Consider the following 8,010-nt stretch of genomic DNA (forward strand, 5'->3'; position numbering starts at 1 on the left):
AGGCTTACTGGCATTCCTGTTATTCCAAATAAAAGTTACTTTAGCTTTAAATCAGTTAGGCACCTAGGCATTATGACAAACAGTTAGTTAGAATTTTGGCGTAATTTGAATAAGATGACGTAAATTCTGTCATAACAAATATGGTTTCTAAAAAAGTGAACTACTAAACCATTTCACATTGCTGACGTTATTGTATTCGTTGCTGCTCAAATGAGGCTCTCATGCTCAAAGGGGTCCCACGGTCCCACCCGGTCTCATCAGCCAAAGCATGGTCGGACGGCGGGTAGATGGCTTCATGCCCTGCACTTACAGACAAAGGTTAAGGACACCCGCACCCGGAGTTGGGAACTCCGGGGGAATCCTTCGACACTCAAGTCAGGCAACGGAATGAGAACTAAGCACAGAGTGAAAGTTGGTGGTGGAATTGCTAAGCGTGGCGGAAGCTAGTTTGCGCAAAGAACAAAAGTTCTTGATTCCAACTAACTCAGCCAATATCCTAGTTACTATATTCATATTGGTGGTGAATTGAAACAATTTAAAACGTAAAATTGATTACCATTGGTATGATAATTGCTGCTTGATCTACTCTCCGCTATGTGTGCTTGATTTCTCAAACTTGAACTAACCCGTAAGTTGAAGTAGTGGTTTCTAAAGCTTGTGAGATCGCAAAGGCAACCCGAGAGGGAGGTGGGGGTGAATTGGGTAATTAAAACTTTTTTCTAAATCAAATTAGCTTTTTAAAAAGAACAAAGTAAAGATATTACCGAGCACCAATGAAGAAGAGAACCTTCTCACTACAAATCTTTGAGCAACGAAAGAGAAAACAATCTTAGCCTCTATAATAGGTTTGTTGTACAAATGAAGCTCTCAAATCTCTCCAAAGTAGACATACAATAAAGTCCTATGGAGATCTTCCTCAAGTTGATTCACAAATTCAAAGTGTATGGAAGCTTTTCAAAGAAAACTGGTAAATTTAAAAGCTGAAGCACAAAAATTGATTTTCAAGTGTTACGAAGAAGATTTAATGTCCATTTAATGTTGTATTATAGCCATGGAGAAAATATGACCGTTTAGAGGCACAATGGGCATTTTTTAATCAAAAAACCAAATAGCTGTTATAGCCCAACGATGATATTCTCGCTGCAGGCAGACGTACGGGCAGATGTTTGCCGTAGCTACTAGAGAGGCTTTTTACAATCTGTTGCTAGACAGGCGTTCCGGTAGACGTCTGGCCCAAGGTCTACGAATGATTGAAATTCTGATTTTCGTCTTTTGTTGGCCAAACTCTTTGGTAACCTCCACGGCTATTCTTTTGGGGTTTGTGTAGACCTTTGGGACCTTTTTAAATGATTTTTTCACGAAATTCACTGAGTTCTAAGATGGTTTTTAAAATGGGATTTTAAAGCAGTTTGAAATGCAAAACCACTTGAGCTGATATCCAATACAATATAAAAAATAAAAAATAAAAGTACTTTGGTCCTTGGATTTCATTGGCCTTCAAAAGGTCTTCTTAGGCTTGGCTTGCTCCCATGAACACTGGGTTTTGAATCGGTTCATGTGAGTCCACCACTTGATGAATCCTTTACTTTGAGTTGCATGAGTAGGTCACCGACATTGGTTCATCTCCAAGCTTTGTGCTAGTTGTGGATTCCAAATGTAACCTTTCTGATGCACAACTTCTTAGAAAGCCATTTTTCTTTTTGTATGGTTGACTGATGAAAATTAATTTAAAATTATTTATTTGAGCCATTGAGTCACACTGTATGTACTTGATCGAATGAGTAACGAATCCCAATCAAGGTGTAGTTTCCGAACCATGCCCAGTCGATGGCAGTAAACGTGGGGAAACATAATGTTATGCAGGCAGGTCCCAAATATATTAGGATAAGTTCATTTCTCTCATTAAGTCATTTTCTGTTGTACATTCTTCAACTTAATTGCTTGCTAGCAAGAAAACGAGAGTTTTAGACATGGCCGTACATTCAAGTCACTTAGCCAAGGGAAAACCAGCCAAAGAAGGCATGTCCTGGAGCTCTGATTTAGCCTGCCACTTACCTGTTTGGGATGTGTTTTATGTGATAAAACAACATGGCCCTCCATGGATAAACTTAATGAAGCCTGAGAAGTGTATTTTAATCAACTCAATCACAATCTACGGAAATCTTAGCATTACAGCCAAGTCATGTAACAAGCATGGAATAGAAAATGTGCAAAGAGTGCTCTCTTATCAAGCCATTCATGGCAACTCCCTTGTATAAAAATAGCTACCAAGCCTCATATCCATCCATCCAATTCCAATTCCCTTTAGAGCATCTCTGCAACATGCACGACATGCCTTACCCATATCTCTCTCCATCACCACCTTCACCTTCATACCACACTCCACCACCAGCATACCCACCACCAGAATACACACCACCAGAGACGCCATCGCTGCCAATTACGGCCCCACCACCACCCTATTCATTTTCGCCGCCACCAACGGAAGCCCCACCGCCTCCAATTACGGCACCACCACCACCCTATTCATTTTCGCCGCCGCCAACGAAAGCCCCACCACCACCAATTACGGCCCCACCAACTCCCTATTCATTTTCACCACCACCAACAAAAGCCCCACCACCTCCCTATTCATTTTCTCCACCACCTCCCTATTCATTTTCTCCACCACCTACGAAGGCCCCACCACCGTCGATTATGACCCCGCCACCTCCCTATTCATTTCCACCACCACCTCCCCATTCATTTCCACCAATACCACCTCATATAATCCCCCCACCAACACCTTCGCCGCCATCAAACCATTCGACAGTTATAGTCATCGTATTCGTTTCATTAGGCGGGCTATTCTTCCTTGCATTCATGTCGATTGGTCTCTGTTGCTTCATCAACAAGAAGAAGAAGAAGATGGTGGTTCAAGAAACAGATATTGTGAACATCGAGGAGCATAGGAGAATCCAGGAGGCCATCGTCCCTGGCCCACATGGCGAACAGACTGATTTTATCGGTGGAAGACGATATTCAAATTCAAGAAGAAATCAAGAAGAGTGAAATTGGCGAAGGGGAGTCGTGCTTCATGCCTACACACAGCACTTCTCATGGGCATGACATGGGGGGCGCATCTTTAGGTGAAAGTCGCCGCCAGCTACTTGAGCAAAAGGCGCCTTGTTAAAATTTATTATAAGGTTTATATGTGAAATAATCTTCTTCCTAACAGAAGTGTGTTTTAATTTTTTGCATCATTTGTTACCCATTTGATAGTAAGTATATGACGCTCAATTGGCTTCTCATGGATACTCACAATCTCCTCCTATTAAGACTAATCCGCATTAAACTAGCCCTTCTCTACCTTAACTAAGATCTATACGAAGTTAGATTGCCCTTAAGCAGCCCACTAACCCAGCACGATAAAAGGAAGGCTAATATTTCCTGATCACAACAGAAGGGACCTTCCATTAGAATTATACTAGCTATCAAATGAGACCCCAACATCAATGACTAACCGAGGCTGATTAATGGCCAACAAATGGACGGTTTAAAAATCAAATAAATTTCCTTGCATAGTAAATAATAATGGCACGTCAAATAGGCCCAAACGTCAAGGGGTGATCACACTAATGACAATAATCTAAAGGATTCAATCCCAGGTTTCCTACAAAAAACTTTAAAAAAAAAATAATATAAAGGCGATAAACGATTTTACATGCTTGTTGGGACTTAAGAGATATATTAATTATTTCATGAGATGTTAGAGATATGATCCCTTACGTGAAGGAGTTGTTAGCAGAGTCCTTTTTAAAATAGTAGCTGCTTTGTTAACAATCATTTTTAACATAGTAGTTGTTAGTAGTCCTCATTAAAATAGTTAAATAGTTGTTAGCAGTGTCTTTATCAAATAGTAGTACGAGTTGTTAGTGGTCCTTAATTATTAAAACAGTAGTTGGAGAGTGATTTATCTATGGAGAGTCCTTTAGTTTTAGGAGTAGTAAGTTTTTAATTTTGCTAGGGTGTAATTGGAGGAATCAAAAGGGAATGCGATAAATGTAATGAGAGTGTTTTCTTTGAACAAGACTCTTTTTGGCACCCACAAAGTTTGAGATTCAAGCACAATTTTACCTATCTCCCACGGCGAATCCACTTTGGGAAGCCTAGGTCCACACTGATTGATGCGTTGGACCGCCGGGAAAGCTCAGACCACCTAATGGAATGTCACCGCAATCAAACGACTGTATCAACCACGCTGTAAGGGTATTGCCTGTTAGACTATATGCCCTAAAAGCTAGTCATAACGCAATGCATAAGATTAAATCAATGAAATTCATAACAGATAATGGGTACATTAAAGGAATGTGTTACATGCTTTATACATTGACACACGTTTGTCCTTAGGCAGCATCGGAGGAATATCATGCCCATGGATTCACAGATCCTAAGGGGTAAGGAGATATGATATTCCGGTTCTTTTCAGACCTAAAAGTTCCTAGTTGGGGTTGAGACCGGACATCTCTTCCTATACACAACCATCATCGAACCTTGGCTCCATACACGAATTTGGGTGGCCTATCTTGGATCGATCAAGGCCTCGGATTCAATATAGAACAAAAGTTTTCTTCCCTTGACCGAAATCTAGGATGCCTAGGTACTAGATTTTCCATTGTGGTCAAAATTAAATTAAGGAGATTAAGAAAACGAACCAAGTTAGTTACCTGACTAGCAACCTCTGATTGATCTACTCCTCACTTAGCTTTTCTCAAGAGATGAACACCTCGGAAGTCAAAATGATGGCCCCTCTTTGATTGCTTGGACTATGGAGCAATCTTGAAGAACTTTCTCTTCAATGGTTTGGACAAAGGTCACAATCACGCAAGGGGAGATAACTCTAAAAACCTATCCTAAGTTCGAATGGTAGGCTGCAACTCACCTGCATGAAGTCGGAATCTCTAATAATCGCCAGTCGCCATACAACGGTGAATTCATTTCCAGGACTGTAGATCAACCTATAAATATGAAAATTAATAATAGTAGTGAAATTTTTGAGCAATGGTGATATGTACCGCAGTAGCATATATAATATATGGTAGGCTGGCTCTCAAGCATAGTTATAAAACTCCCTGCGTCATTTTCAACTCGCCGAGTCAACTCCCTTTTACGTTGCCCACGTTTTTTGTCCGAGTCTGCATTTTGCCCCACAAAATCAATTAAAACTCCTTTGACTCTCCCGAGTTATGGCCCCATCAACCGAGTACTCAGAATGCACTAGGTTGGATGATGACATGTTGCAATTGTTGTGCATTCTAGCAAGATAGAGTTGTCTATTATGCCTTGTGAAATACTAGCTCTATTATCCAAAATCCAAAGCCAGCATCATCAACATTATTAGCTTGCAAGATAGAGTTGTCTATTATGCCTTGTGAAATACTAGCTCTATTATCCAAAATCCAAACCCAGCATCATCAACATTATTAGCTTCCCTCTAGTAAGTAATGTGTTTTTTATTCTCCACGGTCGAGAAATGACCCTCAGAAAAATCTATGCACTCTAGCACAGTGGGACCATCTAGATACACCTTATACAATGCAAATTGAACTATCCATAATCTTCACACAACATCACTGAATTTGAAATTTGCTCTAACATCTCTTGTATTTTCCTTATCTGTGGATGTGAAGTGTCCCGTTGGTAGAATCTGTGAACTTTGCCCTTCACAGTAATCCAACTACACCCAGGAGTCTTAACTAAACCCAATTCTTTCATCCTCAATCTGATCCTTGAAACACCATCCAATCTGCCAATAGCGTCATAGATACTACACAATGCAATATAGTTGCTAGAATTTCCCCTCTCAAGTTCAAAAAGCCGGTAGGCAGAAATTTCTCCATGCTCCACATTCTTGTGCATCGTAGAAGCACCAAGCAAGGCCCCCCAAACACTCGATGGCGGCTCCAGGGGCATCCTCTTTATCAAATCTAACGCTTCCCCAAGATGTCCAGATCGGCCTAAGAGATCCACAATACAAGCATAGTGCTCTACACTAGGTTCAACTCCATAATCAGAACACATTGAATAAAAAATCATCTGACCCTGATCAATAAGACCTGAGTGGCTACAACTAGCCAAAACAGCGGTGAACGTAATACAATTAGGCATAAATCCCTGAGCTTTCATTTTTTCGAAAAGAATCAAAGACTCTTCTCCCTTCCCATGAATCCCATAGCAAGATATCAATGACGTCCAAGTAACCAGATTCCGATCATGCATGTTTGTGAACACTCTACGTGAACCATCCAGAGATCCGGATTTTGAATACATATCAATCAAAGAATTCCCAATTGGCACATCAAAATTAAATTCTAGACTTTTTACTACTTGACCATGAATTTCTCTCCCTTTCATCAAATCCCCTTCCCTCGCACAAGCATTCAGAATGCTTGGAATCGTCATCGAATCCATCTTTACTCCTTCCGACTGCATTTTTCTGAAAATATCCAATGCTTTTATCGTAAACTGAGCTCTTCCAAACCCGGAAATCATTGAATTCCAAACAACAATATCTCTCGGTGACATATCCACAAACAAGTTATGTGCATCAATTAAACTCCCACATTTCACATACATATCTAAAATTGAACTCCTTATAATAACATGGTCTTCAAACCCATATCTAATGGCCCAATTATGAAGCGTCTTTCCAAGACAAAAATCTCCAACTCCCCCACAGGCCTTGAAAAGGGCCGGGAAGGTGAAGTGGTCGGGCCGAAGACCCGCATTAAGAAACCAATTAAAAACACTAAAAGCCTCATTGTAGAGAGAATTATGAACATAAGAAGAGATTAAAATGTTCCAAGAATGCATATTCTTTGTTGGCATTTCATCAAACATTCGGCGAGCGTCTTCGAGATGGTCGCAATTTCTGTACATTAATAAGAGATCGGTCTGAAGGGTGACGTGGGGAAGGACGCCAAAGACGAGGATTTGGGCGTGGGCTTGTTTTCCTTGTTGAGCTGCGGAGCAGTTTCTAAGAAGAGAAGACATGGTAACAACATGTCGTTGGGACATGTTCTAGTTTTCAAATTCAAAGTCAACGGTTGGGAACAACCTTCAAAGGTAGGGGTGTCAATAGATGGATACCCCGAATCCGAGCTTTGATGGATACGGTCGGGAACATACTAGAAAGATCAAAGATCTGTCTTGGATCCTCATCATATGATCCGAAACTTTTTAGGATCGGATCCGGACACTAAAGGGCCCGTTTGGATACCTCATGCATTTGTACTTTGATTTGGATTTGAGTTTTAGATACAAAACACATCAATCATCTTTATAATCATGTTTTAAGAGAGAGAGAAAGAGAGGGAGGGATGTCTCGCTGTTTCGGAGCAACATCGAGGAGCAGTGATGGTGAAGGAAGTTGCCATAAATATTGATTTCCAAATAATGTCTCGCGGAACAGATTTGAAAATCGGAATTTTTTGCGCTGTTGTAGCTGATTTGGAAATCTAAGGATCTGATCCAGTTCAAAATATCAACTAAATCTAAATCTAAATCTAAATCTTGTTGGTATCCGAACGTAGCCTTATAGAATATACCAATCCTAATTCAATATAGAAGTTTCATCATAACACATAAACTATTACAACTTACATAGATTGGAGGGCTGGGATCATCCTATGGAAATGATTTTTAAAGCACAACGTATTTTCGTTGTGGCCCATCAAATGGACGGTTTGGATCATCTATGGTGTGGGGCGTACTTTTTGAAAAATATTGGACTATATGGTCACACCATACAAAAACTCTACAAAAGATACAAAACCATGATTACAACAAATCCAGAAATAATTTGGGATTGAGCTCCTATCTCCAATGGTCAAAGCTTTGGTCTTCAACCTTGAGGTCGGAGGTTCTATCCCAGCTTACATTCAGCCCAAAAAAACAGTGGGGCCCACATTATATGGGTGATCCAAACTATTCATTTGTTGGTCCCTGACGTAGATTGGGTGTGCCTATAAA

General features: G+C 40.4%; 2 pseudogenes; one reads left to right on the forward strand and one right to left on the reverse strand.

The window, feature by feature from the left end:
- The first annotated feature begins 2,194 nt into the window (after positions 1 to 2,194).
- LOC143849115 (uncharacterized) lies at positions 2,195 to 3,296 on the forward strand (annotated as a pseudogene).
- A 2,171-nt stretch (positions 3,297 to 5,467) lies between these two features.
- LOC143848613 (putative pentatricopeptide repeat-containing protein At3g11460, mitochondrial pseudogene) lies at positions 5,468 to 7,299 on the reverse strand (annotated as a pseudogene).
- Positions 7,300 to 8,010: the final 711 nt, after the last annotated feature.

The sequence above is a fragment of the Tasmannia lanceolata genome, unplaced genomic scaffold (genome assembly GCF_043159265.1).
Source record: "Tasmannia lanceolata isolate RefF3 unplaced genomic scaffold, GAP_Taslan_0.1 ptg000016l, whole genome shotgun sequence".
Taxonomy (NCBI): Eukaryota; Viridiplantae; Streptophyta; class Magnoliopsida; order Canellales; family Winteraceae; genus Tasmannia; species Tasmannia lanceolata.